Source organism: Notamacropus eugenii, chromosome 2 (assembly GCF_028372415.1).
Source record: "Notamacropus eugenii isolate mMacEug1 chromosome 2, mMacEug1.pri_v2, whole genome shotgun sequence".
NCBI lineage: Eukaryota > Metazoa > Chordata > Mammalia > Diprotodontia > Macropodidae > Notamacropus > Notamacropus eugenii.
The window spans coordinates 75,686,418-75,699,009 of record NC_092873.1 but is presented as its reverse complement, the minus strand read 5'-3'; the positions used below and the strand labels follow the sequence as shown (position 1 = coordinate 75,699,009).

General features: G+C 40.3%; 1 protein-coding gene across 2 annotated transcripts in view; it reads left to right on the top strand.

Moving 5' to 3' along the window:
* Window positions 1-381: 381 nt before the first annotated feature.
* The window catches only part of PIK3R5 (phosphoinositide-3-kinase regulatory subunit 5), a 94,518-nt gene continuing 82,307 nt past the window's right edge, over window positions 382-12,592 (top strand). For both annotated transcript variants that reach the window (XM_072641054.1, XM_072641053.1), the window contains exon 1: window positions 382-592. The gene's annotated coding sequence lies outside the window, so the exon portion shown is untranslated. The remainder of the gene's footprint in view (window positions 593-12,592) is intronic.

The following is a 12,592-nucleotide window of genomic DNA, read 5'->3' as shown; positions in this document are numbered from 1 at the left end:
CTTCTTAAGAGTCTTGGGATTTGGGATGCTGGTTGTTCTTTCTACTCTGATGGATGCATCCATGCAAGTCTCTCTCCCAGTTATTTCCCCTGCTGCATCTAATCCGTGATTGGCAGAGAACCCGACCTTTCCTAAGCTGGGCAGGGGGCGGGGTGGTGGTGGTGACTTGAGTTAGACAGTGGGCAACTGGAGAGTACAGAATCCCGGAGTCCGTGTGAGTCAGGGCTGGGTTCCGCTAGCTGGGGCCTCTTTTCGCCCCCTGGGTAGTCAGGGAGAACCCGTAGTTTAATCTGTATGTAGGGCGTGGCAGTAAGTAAGCTTCAGGACTCCCGTCAGCTCCACTCCGCCCCATTCCGGGGCGAGACGCGACGGCTGGGTGGGGCTGGAAGGTCTAGCCCCAGGCTAGATGCCCCGGCCCCGGCAATTCAGACCCAGCGGGCGGCAGTTGGCTGCTGGAGGAGTCTGGGATCAGTTCGGGGGGCGTCCGGAGCTATGGTTGGGGTCGAAGCGCAGCTACCCACACTGTAGCCAGAGAGCAAGCTAGGAGCCACTCCACCTCGAGGATGGGCAAGGTGCCCGGCCAGGGCAGCAGGTGTGTTGGCGAGGGCGGCGGAGCCCGGGGCCTGGTGCCCCGGGAGAGCAGGTTTTGGGGATTAGATGCGGGCGGGTGGGTGGAGATGAGTGCAAACTGTGAGAAGGGAGTGGGTGGGGAGGGATGGAGGCTGGAGAGGACAGAGGACCGAGGAAGTAGGAACTTGCCTTTTAAATCTCCCCTTTCCAACATTCCCCCCTCTCCTGCCCCAGTCGCCTAGCTTCTCTTTTAAATGCATGTCTGGGTATAAGCTTAGAGACTTTAAGTTATACATAGACCGCACTCGCAAACTGAGGTAGTTGATGAAACTGAATGGCTCAGGCCCCATGAGCCCAGACTTAATGTATGAGTTCAGGAAGAAGGGGAGACTTAGGAAGAAAAAGGAAGAGGAGTCGAAAAGTACAGGATGTGGTCCAAATTTAGTTAACAAGCCTTCAATGCATATGTCGGGGGTGGGGTCGGAGTGGAGGGGGAAGGTAGGGGCGTGGAAGATTGTTGGGCAAAATTGTTATTAGAAGGTCAAATTTAACATTAAAAAACCTCTTCTTCGTCTTTATAATCCACAACCAGTTACTCTTTGCTTTCATCTAAATTGACCTTAACCCATTCCCTGAGCGTCTAATTCTCAATTTCTAAAATAATCAGTTAAAACAACATAGGATCATAGATCTAGAGCTGGGAGCCTCAAGTCATGGAGGTAAGCTTTTGAATCAGAATTTGAATCCAGGGCTTCTGACTTCAGAGTCATTACTCTAAGACTTGCAGGATTTTTATATAGTTGCGGATGAGACAAACTGGTAAGAAACTCAGAGATCATCTTGTCCAACACCATCCGCTTACACATGAGGAAACTGAGGCCTAGAACAATGAAGTGATCTCTAAAATTCCTTTTTAGTTCAGAAAAGCTATAATTCTGTAACTTACTTAATGTGTTCTCCCAACCTAGTGACATATTTGCATTTTAACTGGGATTTTTCTGAAGATACAGTTCCTTAACCCAAGGACTTTAAAAGGGGAGGAGGAAGATACCTTTAAAAGGAACAAATGGGGAAAATGAGGTTTAAAACTTTGCCTAAGGTCACACAACTGAGGTCTTTCTGACTCCAATCTCAATACTATATCCACTTAGCCATTTAGTTGCCTCAGTAGATGAGCAGTACCCTTTAGCAGGGGTTTTTAACCTATTTTTGTACTCTGGATCTCTTTGGTAGTCTGTACTATAAGAATAATGTTTGTAAATGCAAAACAAAGAAACAGCAACATAGGATTACAATGGAAACTAATTTTATATATATGTATATATATATGTAAAATATATCTTAGATAATACACATATATATTTCATATATCATTAATAGATAATTATTTAAACATATAAATTGTATATATAAATTTATTATGTAATACCTATTTATATATGTATATGTACACACACATTCCAAGGTCATGAACCCTGAGTTATTAATCCCTAGTAGAAGGTAAGGCACTAGTATATGGGGGGGGGGGGTCCAGGAAAGGCCTCTTGGAACTAGCTCTTGAGGAGATCATGTATTTTACAAGGTGGAGGTTAGGAGAGAGGGAGCATTTCAGTGAAAAGGCACTGAAGATAGGAAATGGAGCACAGTGGAGCACTGTTTGGGAGGAAGAGCTATTGATCATTGTTAAGAGTTTTAAATGTCAACTAGAGCTTATATCTGATATTAGTTTATAGAGAGCCATTGGAGTCTGTTTAGAGAGGTGAGGGGGAGATGTAATCAGATCTGAGCTTTAGGAAAATCACTTTGACATTTGTGTGGAAAATAGATTGGTGGGGAGAGACTTGAAGCAGGAAACTTAATTAAATAGCTATTACAAAAGTCCAAGTGAGACATGATGAGGGCCTGAATTAGGGTACTTGGCTTGTTAATAGTCAAAAAGGGACGTATTGAGAAAAAAGGGACATTTATTGCAGAGAAAGAAATGGCCAGATTTGGCAACTGATTGGAGATATGGTGTGAAAGAGAGGACTGGAAGACGACACTAAGATTTTGAGAAAAATGGTGATACCTTTCACAGTGTTAGGGAATATCAGTGTTGGAAGGGCAAATCAGACACCTTCAAGTCCAGCTTGTAGTTCAATAAGGATTTTGTCTATAATAGAGTTAACAATAATCATCTAGCCTTTCTTGGTGACCTCAAGTGAGGGAGGACCCATTCATTATCTCGTAGGGCAGCCCACTTTACTTTTGGATACGTTGGATACATTTTTTATCCGGCCTCAGTTTACCTTTTTGCAATTTCTAACCTGTTGTTCCCAGTTCTGTCCTCTAGGGCCAAGCAGAACAAATCTACTTCTTTCACATGGCAGTTCTTTGAACCCATGGGAAACATCTTTCATGTCCTCCCCTAGGTCTCCACTTCTCTGGCCTATACATTCCCAATTCCTTCAACAGAGCCTCAGAGAAAAGATTTACATTTTTTTTTAGCCTGCCATATCGCATTGATGACATATATTTAGGTCACAGTCCATTAAAATTCTTAGATCTTTTTCAGAGGAATTTCTGTATGGCCCTGCTACTTCCCCATCTTGTGCTGATAAAGTTGACTTTTTTGAACCCTGGTATAAGACTTTACCTTTCTTCCTGCTAAATTTCATCTTAACATTGTTGTTCATTTGTTCAGTTGTGTCTGACTCTTCATGAGTGGATGACAGCACACCAGTACTGTACATGGGATTTTCTTGGCAAAGATACCCGAGTGGTTCGCCATTTCCTTCTCCAGTTTAAGTGACTTGGCCAGGGTCACATAGTAAGTGTCTGAAGCTACATGTGAATTCAGGTCTTCTGGATTCTAGGCCCAGTGCTCTTTCTACAGCCTTGAGGCCGCATATGGTTTTCAAGGTCCTTGGGTGCAGCCTTTTGACTGAGTCCAACTTTTACAGAACAAATCCTTTTAAGGGGATTTGTTCTGTATAATTTTGATTTAGTCAAAGGGCCACACTTGAGGACCTAGAAGGCCACATGTGGCATTGAGGCCAAAGGTTCCTCACCCCTGCTATATTCACTGAGCCATCTAGCTGCTCATATTCTAACTTGTTAGAATCTTTTTTGGATCCTGATTCAGTGTTTTGTTGTTTTGCTATTCCTCTAAGCTTAGTTTCTTGACATTTTAATAAACATAGATGGCACAGGGCCAACCCCAGATCCTTGGGGCACTCTTCTTACCAGATGGCATGCTCTCCAGTTTTGGAATCATAATGAAATTAATTGTATCATTGTTGCATGAAGGGGTGTGTGTGTGTGTGTGTGTGTGTGTGTGCGTGCGTGTGTGTGTGTGTGTGTATTCCCCTATGACCTAATCCCTGTCACCAAAGCAATACTCCCTGACCACCATTGCCCCATGGATATTGTCTCTCCATATTAAATTCTTCTACAATAAATGGGTATGTGACTTTAATATTAGACATAATGCTATAAAAATTAGAAAAAAACCAAGTCACATATCTTTATAGCTATGGATACGAGATGTAATCTTAACCAAAGCATAGAGGCAATGACATACGATAAAATATGTAACTTTGGTTACAGGAAACAAAATCAAAACACCTATGAAGAGGGGAAACAGTCAAATGAGAACAAGTCTTTGTATCAAGTTTTTCTAATAAGAGTTTGGTATCCAAGATATGTAAAAAAAAATTAACACATGTATATGTCTGTGACCAAAAGCCATTACCCAGTATATAAATGATCAAAGGAACAACTATATGAAAGAATGTTCCAAATGATTAATAATAAGAGAAATGCAAATCAAAACAACACTGGGGCTTCACTTCATATACTGTAAATTGGCAAAGATGGAGGGAAGATAGGCATACTATTGTATTGTTGGTAGAGTTGAGAATCACTGACACCATTTTGGAAAACTGTTTGGAATTACATTTTTTAAAAAAGGGATTAAAATGTCTATATCTTTTGACCTAGAAATTAGACTTATGCCTCAAGGAGCCTATTGACAAGAGGAAAAGCCTCATATATACCAAAATGTAGCAAAGATTTATAGCCAAAAAAAAAAAACTTACACTGAAATATTTATAGCTATTTGTAATAGCAAAAAATTGGAAACAAAGTAGATTGATTGGAGAATGAGTAAACAAATTGTGGTGCATGATGATAGAATCTTATTTGTAAGATGTAAGAAATGATGACTGATGAATACAGAGAAGCATGGAAAGAACAACATTAACTAATACACAGCGAAGTAAGCAAAACAAAAAAACCCAATACACTTAATTATGACAACAATGTAAATGGAAAGAACAGTGAAAATATCAAAAGTGAATGTTGCAAAATTATAAAGAATAAGAATGGAGAGAGAGAGAGAGAGAGAGAGAGAGAGAGAGAGAGAGAGAGAGAGAGAAAACACACATTCCACCCCTTTGCAGAAATAGATCTACAAGTAACATTTTTTTCAGACTTTTTGGATGTGTTGATCAGTTATATTGATTTTTTTTCCTTTTTCTTTGTCTTCTAAAACACTGTTATATAGAATAGCTCTCTGGGAAGAGGAGAGGGAAGGATATTAGGGGAAATTAGGGAGATTTAAAACAACAAAAGACATCAAAGAACTTGTTTTCTTAAAATACACACACACACACACACACGTATATATAACTCCTTTAACGGTTATCTTTGCTTTTGTGTTTGCTTCCCCAAAGTGCTTGATACATAATGAACTCTTAGTAATGTATTTTTTTCATTCATTAATTTAACCTCCTAGTTTTGTCCAATGTCATGCAGAAAAAACACTTCTTTTATTATTCTTTTCATCCCTTTGTTCTTTTGGTTTGCCTATTTCCCTATGCATCACTTCATACAAATGTTTCCTCATTTCTTTGACCTTCTGATATTCACCATGTCTTACTGCACACTAATACTCCATTTCATTCATTGAGGGAAGCTGAAGACTGGACCTTTGATTTCACTGGTGAAGAGAGCTCCTCACAGGGTTGTTGTGAGGATCAAATGAGGTACTATTTGTAAAGTGGCACATTGTTAAGGCACAGTGCCTGGCACATGGTGGGTGTTTAATAAATGTTTGTTTCTTCCACTTTCTTCCCTCCTCCCTTCTTCCTGGAAAGGAATGTCTTCTACCAATGCTTAGAGCACTGAGAAGCTAAATGATTTGTCCAGTCACACATAACTCTAAGTTAGCAGCTGGTCTTCCTGGTTCCAAGATCATCCCTCTCTCCATCATCACATAGTGATCTACTTCATCTCTTCTCTTGGGTCCTGATCAGCTTTTTCCTGGATATTCCCACTCCCCCAATCCTTTCCTCTCATCTCCTTATGCAAGAGGAATTCCTTTGTATTATCTTAGCATCTATAATGTTTACTAATGAAAAAATGAGATTTTACCCTTTAAATATTATTTCATGTAGCCTATTTACTTTCCTCCTGTTTTTTTTCCCCATTTCTGTCTTTGCATTCTCAAGCGATTTGGTTTTTTTTAAGCTAATCAAACTATGAACAGAATTACTCCACCCTATATCTGTGGTGTTGTCTGCCCCTATTTGTTGTTGTTTAATCATTTTAGCCAAGTTTGACTCTTCATGACCCCATTTGGGTTTTCTTGGACAAAGATACTGGAATGGTTTGCCATTTTTTCTCCAGCTCATTTGACAGATAAGGAAACTGAGGCAGGCAGGGTTAAATGACTTGCACAGGATCACGCAGGTAAGTGTCTGAGGCCAGATTTGACTTTCTGACTTCATGCCCCATGTTATATCTACAGCACCATCTAATTGTCCTTTGTCTGTCCCTAACCACTTGAAAATGAACATTTCATTTCTTAGGTTTTTATTACTATCTGAAGTATTTAGCTTTCTTCTGTCTGAGCATTTTGCATGTTGAATTACTTACTTCTGTGTTTCATCATTCATTCATTCTCTTTGATACCTAGCCTCAGCTCAGCAAGATGTGTTATTTTGAGATGCCAACAAAACTTTGCTTTTTCGAATGTAATATTCCAATGAATCCTTTGATTCCTTGTAAACACTATTGTAGTTGTCTTCTTGTAAACATTGATTTTTCTTGGAACATGTAAGGTTTGAGCTCATGTTTTCTTATAATCTTATTTTAATCGATCGTTTGTTAGTTGTTAATTGTTCAGTTGGTGTTTTGTTTTCAATTATTTGTTTTAAAATGTTCTTATGGTCTTCCTTTTGAAATTGCTTTTATTATTTTTCTTCTGCTTCTGTATTTTTGCATTCCAATGTTCTCATTTTCTGAGACTCTACTATTATCTAACATCTCTGTCTTTTGTTCTAAATTTCCTAGTCTCTTGTTAGCCTTTTTGAGTTTCTCCTTAGGTCTAATTTCTGCCCCCATTTCTTTATGTAATTCCCACATACTCTCACCAATTAAATTTTTATTGTTCTTCTATGCCTCATATTTGGAGGTTCTTGAATTTGCTGCACTCTCATTTCAGAGGACTTTGCAGAATTTATTGTAAGTAAATAAATAAATACCTTCCTCATGGGGCTTTTGACTCCATTTTCTTTGATACAAAATACTTGTTCATTATATGTCTCCTTTATTTTTTTTTTTTATTGCTTGTTCATTTCTTCTCCTTAGTCATTTTTTATCTGCCTTTACCATCATTCTGTTGATTTATCTTTGGCTTCTTTGATATAAACATAATCTTACAGCCTGTCGTTTTCCTCCTATAAGCCAGAGCTTTTATTTCTCTCCCTCAGCCCTTGCTTCCTCTTCTACGTTCTTTCAGATCACAGCGGTTTGACATAATCTGTACCCTTGAAGGAGTGAGAGTGACCTATTGGGACCCGGATTCAAGGAGACTCTGAGAGGTCACTGTAGATGGAACTATTCTTTACCTTTCTCAGTTTCACTCTTGTAGTCTTTACTCTCTATTCTGAGATTGACTTTTCATTTCCTAGTTTTATTCTGGGACCAGTCAGGTAGGGTTTTGGGAAGATCCCTCAGAACAGTGCTAGGGGGTAGGAGAGGGAGACGGGGCTCTGACAAGCCTATGTCATTGGGACTTTCCTCCAGCTTTCTTCCACTACTTCTGGTGTGCCTATTTCCTCCTGTATAGGAATAAATCATTGTAACCAATGTTGTACTACTGGGCCTCTCCTTCCTCCAGAATTTTGTGCTGAAGGCTACATACTTCTCCAAAGCAACCTTCTTCTTTCCACCTACTAACCTTTCTTTTCTCTAGAACCTTGCAGTCGTTTTGAATCACAGTTTTTCATCCCCTTCTGGGAATGAACTCCCTTAGTACCCTGCCAAGGGATTAATATTGAAAGTCACACCTAAAACTGCAGCTGCCAGAAAGGCCAAGAAAGCCCCTACAGTCTAGTGTGGCTATGGTGTCAGAGAGGGGAGAGGCTGGGGACAGTAGAGGCAGGTGAGAGCACTGATTTTAGGGCATTTTCCTCATAAGGTTTACCTTGTATCAGGAGCTTTCAGTTAATCAACAAATATATAATAAATGTTTACTAAGTGTCAGGCACTCTGGCAAGCAGTAGGGTATTAAAAAGAAAGTCCCTGCCTTCAAGGAGTTTCCATTTTAATGGAAGAAACATGTACAAAATATGTATAAAGTAGGTACAAGGTAATCTTAGAGGGAAAGGCACCAGCAACTGGGAGAATGAATAAAGCCACCCATAGGAGGTGTCACCTGAGCTGAATCTTGAAGGAAGCCAAGGATTCTAAGAGTTGGAAATGAATAAGGAGACCATTCTAGGGATGGGTGGCAGCCAATAGAAAGGCATGGAGATGAGAAATAAAGCATTGTTTGTGAAAACAGCAAATAGAATAGTATTATTGTACCTTAGAATGCATGGACAATAGGGTAGAAAGATTTTATTGAGTAGGGTTGACATTTCAGCCTTCACTCTGGGAAAAATTACTTTGGTGTTGTTGGGGGTGGGGGAGAGGATGGAGTAGGGTGGGGCTTAAGGCAGGAGTTAGGTGTCATAGTGGATAGTGTGCTGGGTTTGGAGTCAGGAAGACCTAAATTCATATCCTGTCTTAGACACTTAGTAGCTATGTGATCCTGGGAAAGTCATTTAACTTCTCTCTGTGTTCTTGGAGAGAGCTGGATTTGATAGTATCTATAATCCTTTCTAGCTCTAAATCTATGACCCTAGACTATTAGGAGGCTATTATAATAATTTAGGAGAGGGGTGATGAAAGAGTGAACAAGGGGTAGTGTCTGTGTGACATGTGGAAAGAAAGGGCTATATAGGAGAGAGATTGTGGAGCTGGAAAAAGCATGATTTGTTAACTCTTTGAATATGTGAGGTGAAAAAGTACAAGGAGTCCAGGATGATCTTAAGGTTGTAAACTGAAGAGCCTAGAAGGAGGATGATGCTCTTGACAGAAATAGGGAATTTGGAAAGGGGGACATGTGTTTTTGGGGAAAAGAGCCTTGTTTTGGACATGTTAAGTATGAACACTTTGAAATGTCCAGTAGATAGTTTGTAATGCAGGATTGAAGCCCAGAAGAACCTGGTGTCTGTGGTCTGTGAGTGTGTGTGTGTGTGTGTCTGTGTGTTTTCAAAGATGGAGACAGGAAGGAACCAGTAGATAGGTGGACACTAAAGATTGGAGGGGGAGATGATAGTGAAGTCAGTCATCTGGAGAAGATAGGAGAGGACATCAAGAACATAAGCAGAAGAGCTGGCCTTGCAATTTTCTCTTCATGTTGTTGCTCTTTTTGCCTCTTTCGGGGGCTTTTCTTACTTATTTGGGTTGGTGAGGGCATTCACTGAAGCAATCTATTAAATTTTTTCTTCGTGGGAGATCCTTTAACAAACAAAGCTTTCCCCATCTGTTCTTGGCTGCCTCTCTTGTGCTCACCTGCTTTACTCTGCCTGGGCTGCTGCTCTACTTATCAGCCCTAAGCTATAAACCAAAGTGTCACAGCAGGATTCAGGGAACTTGGACTTACTCACACCCTAACTTTGTCATAGACAACTTGGGTAACTTTGAGTAGGTCACTTCCCCTCTAAGGAGCCATTGTTTCTGCCTATAAAATGAAAGAGCTGAACTAGATGACTCAGAAGTTCCCTCAGTCCCTGACTTTCTGGTTTCTTTGTTTTTTTGTTTTTGCCATGTCACTGAACCAGTGGGGACACCTGAAAATTATGGGGTCAAAGGGGCAGCAGTGTCATTTTGTGTTTTGCATTTTTTCGTTTCTGAAGAGACTTGTTGTTGACCTAAGCAAATATGATTTCCCTATGGGGGATGGGGGTGAGAGAGGTAGTTAAATGTTGTGAGAGCCAGCAACTGTCTTGTGACACGGTATCGGGAGGGCTGAGATCTTTTTAAAGAGTTTTAGGGTGATTCACAGATCCTTAAAGGGTAACTTCAGGCTTTTGCTATGAAACTTTGAAATTGACAAGCAAACTGAGACAGTATAATGCTAAGAACACTGGATTTACCAGCATACAATTGAGTTTTAATCCTACAGCTGGCCATTTAGCAGTTTTGTGGCGATGGGCAAGTGATAAAACCTTGGTCTAGGCCTAATATTTCCCATTTATAAAAATAACAATAATACTTAGAACACTTCACAAATCATGAGGATCACATGGGATAATTATATACATAATATATAAAGCATTTTGTAATATTTTGTTCCCTGAAGCCTGGAAAGGTAGAATGGTTTTTTCACAGAGCTAGAAGATTACTATGTGTTTGTCCAACTGTGTGTTGCCAAAGAAGACCATGCCATCAGAGAAATAATGACATGACTTGCACTTGACTTTGTTTTGAGTGAGGGAGGGCTGTGCAGGTCACCAGCCTCACTTCTCCTCCAGAGCCATCTGAATCCAGTGACCAGATATTCATCAGGATGACTGGAGATGACCCAGGATGAGGCAATTGGGGTTAAGCGACTTGCCCAAGGTCACACAGCTAGTGAGTGTCAAGTACCTGAGATGAGATTTGAACTCAAGTCCTCCTGACTCCTGCACTGGTGCTCTATCCACTGCAACACCCAGCTGCCCTAGAAGATTACAGGGAATAGTTAAATGACACAGTGCATAGAACATCAGACCTAGAGTCAGGAGGACCTGAGTTCAGATTTGGTCCCCAGACACTGTGTGACCCTGGGCAAGTCACTTAACTTTGCCTCAGTTTCCTTATTTGTAAAATGTACTGGAGAAGGAAATGGCAAGCCATTCCAGTATATTTGCCAAGAAAATGCCACATGGAGTCATGAAGAGTCAGACACAGCTGAAATGACTGAAACAAACATCAGAGAAAATTATAAAGTTAGGATTCCAATCTGGGTCCTCTGATTTAAAAGTCAAGGTTCTTTCTGCTAAATTACCTTGTTTCTCTGTAGATTCAGTTTCCCCCTTGAAGAAAGCCCTGTATCTCTCTGTAGTGGAAGTTTCCTTGACCTCCCTGCCCCCCTTCCCCCACCCAGTAATAGCTCTGGTTCCAAGTTATGGACTTAGGGTTTGGTTTCTCCGATGTGGTCCAGGATTCTGAAACCTTACCCTCAGGCAGTAATGTGTCCTGGGGAAATTGGATCAGAGGAAAAGACATGGACCTTGCATGACTTGGCTTTGGAGTAAAGGAAAGTGAAGGTGAGAAAGGAAATGGCAAAGTGTTCAAATAATCTAAATGGAAACAATTGGGATATAATAAAAAAAATCCCATCTGTACTTTGAAAAGTGTTTTATAAACACAATCTCATTTGAGCTTCAAAGCAACACTGTGAGGCAGGTACTTTATATATAAATATATATGTATTATTACTATTCCCAATTTACAAAAAAGGAAATTGAAGCTTAGAGAAGTTTAGTTACTTTCCCACGGTGAAAGTATCAGAGGCAAATCTGGCCCTTTATCTACAATGCCATACTGCCCTCTGAGGAGGGTGATGGCAGCAGGGATGGAGAGGAATGAGTGCACATTTCAGAATAAAAAGATTTCGTTTTATTTGGTGGTGGTCTTTGGTTTATATCATAGAACTTCTTAACTGGAAAGGATCTTAGAGTCTATTTAATCCTATTTCTACATTTTTCAGGGAAGGAAACTGAAGCCAGTGGAGGTTGGGTCAGTGAGTTGTGTCTTTCCTGTATTTCCTTACATGAAGATGCCTTTTTTACATCTTGTTTCTTTTGAATAAGTTCTAGCCATATAGGAATAAAGCCCAGTGGTGGGCTTCATGCTATGAAGTCTGTGATACTCACAAAGTCAGATCTCTTGCCCTTGGCACAGGGCATCTAGTTACCTTATTTTTTGCCAAAACTTTGAGCATTTGTATATAGATACTTGAGGACATGGGTTTTACTCCTGGATCCTTTCTTGGATCCTTCTGTGAATTTGAGGCAGGAGAAGATTTCACCTGCTAGCCCTCCTTCTTTATGGTTAGTTTCTGTAGTAACTAACTTGGGGGACATATATATATATACACACACACACATACACACAGTGTACATACTTACGTACGTACACTGTGTGTATGTGTATACATATTTACATATACATATATGCTGATATTTATATCCCAGTCTTTGTTAGGTGTGCTCCATCCCTGGCCAGTAATCTGTCAACTCTGTATTTTCAGGTGTGATCCAGAAATCAAACACCCCCTTCTTGGTCAGTTGTTTACTTCCCAAATTAATTTTTCTCTTCTGCATCCTTTTCTTTCAGTGTGTGAGAATAACACCATCTCTACCTTTCCCTATGGCAGTTTTGCCCAACCTGTAGCCCCTGGGCCTCTTACATTCTTTGCTTGTGGCATGCCCAAGGATTTCCTTTACATTTTTGGCTATCTGCCTGAAATCTTAGGAGAGCAGCAAGCAGCCCACTGGCCATAGGTTGTTCAGGCCTGCCTTATGGTCTCCACTCTCTTGCTCAAGACGTCATAGACATCAGCAAAAAAATTTGGGGTTCCTTTTGCAAGGGTAATTCGTGCTTATTTGAATCATCAAAAGTAGATAAATATCATCTGTTTTGATAAGTGTTGAGAGGTCCC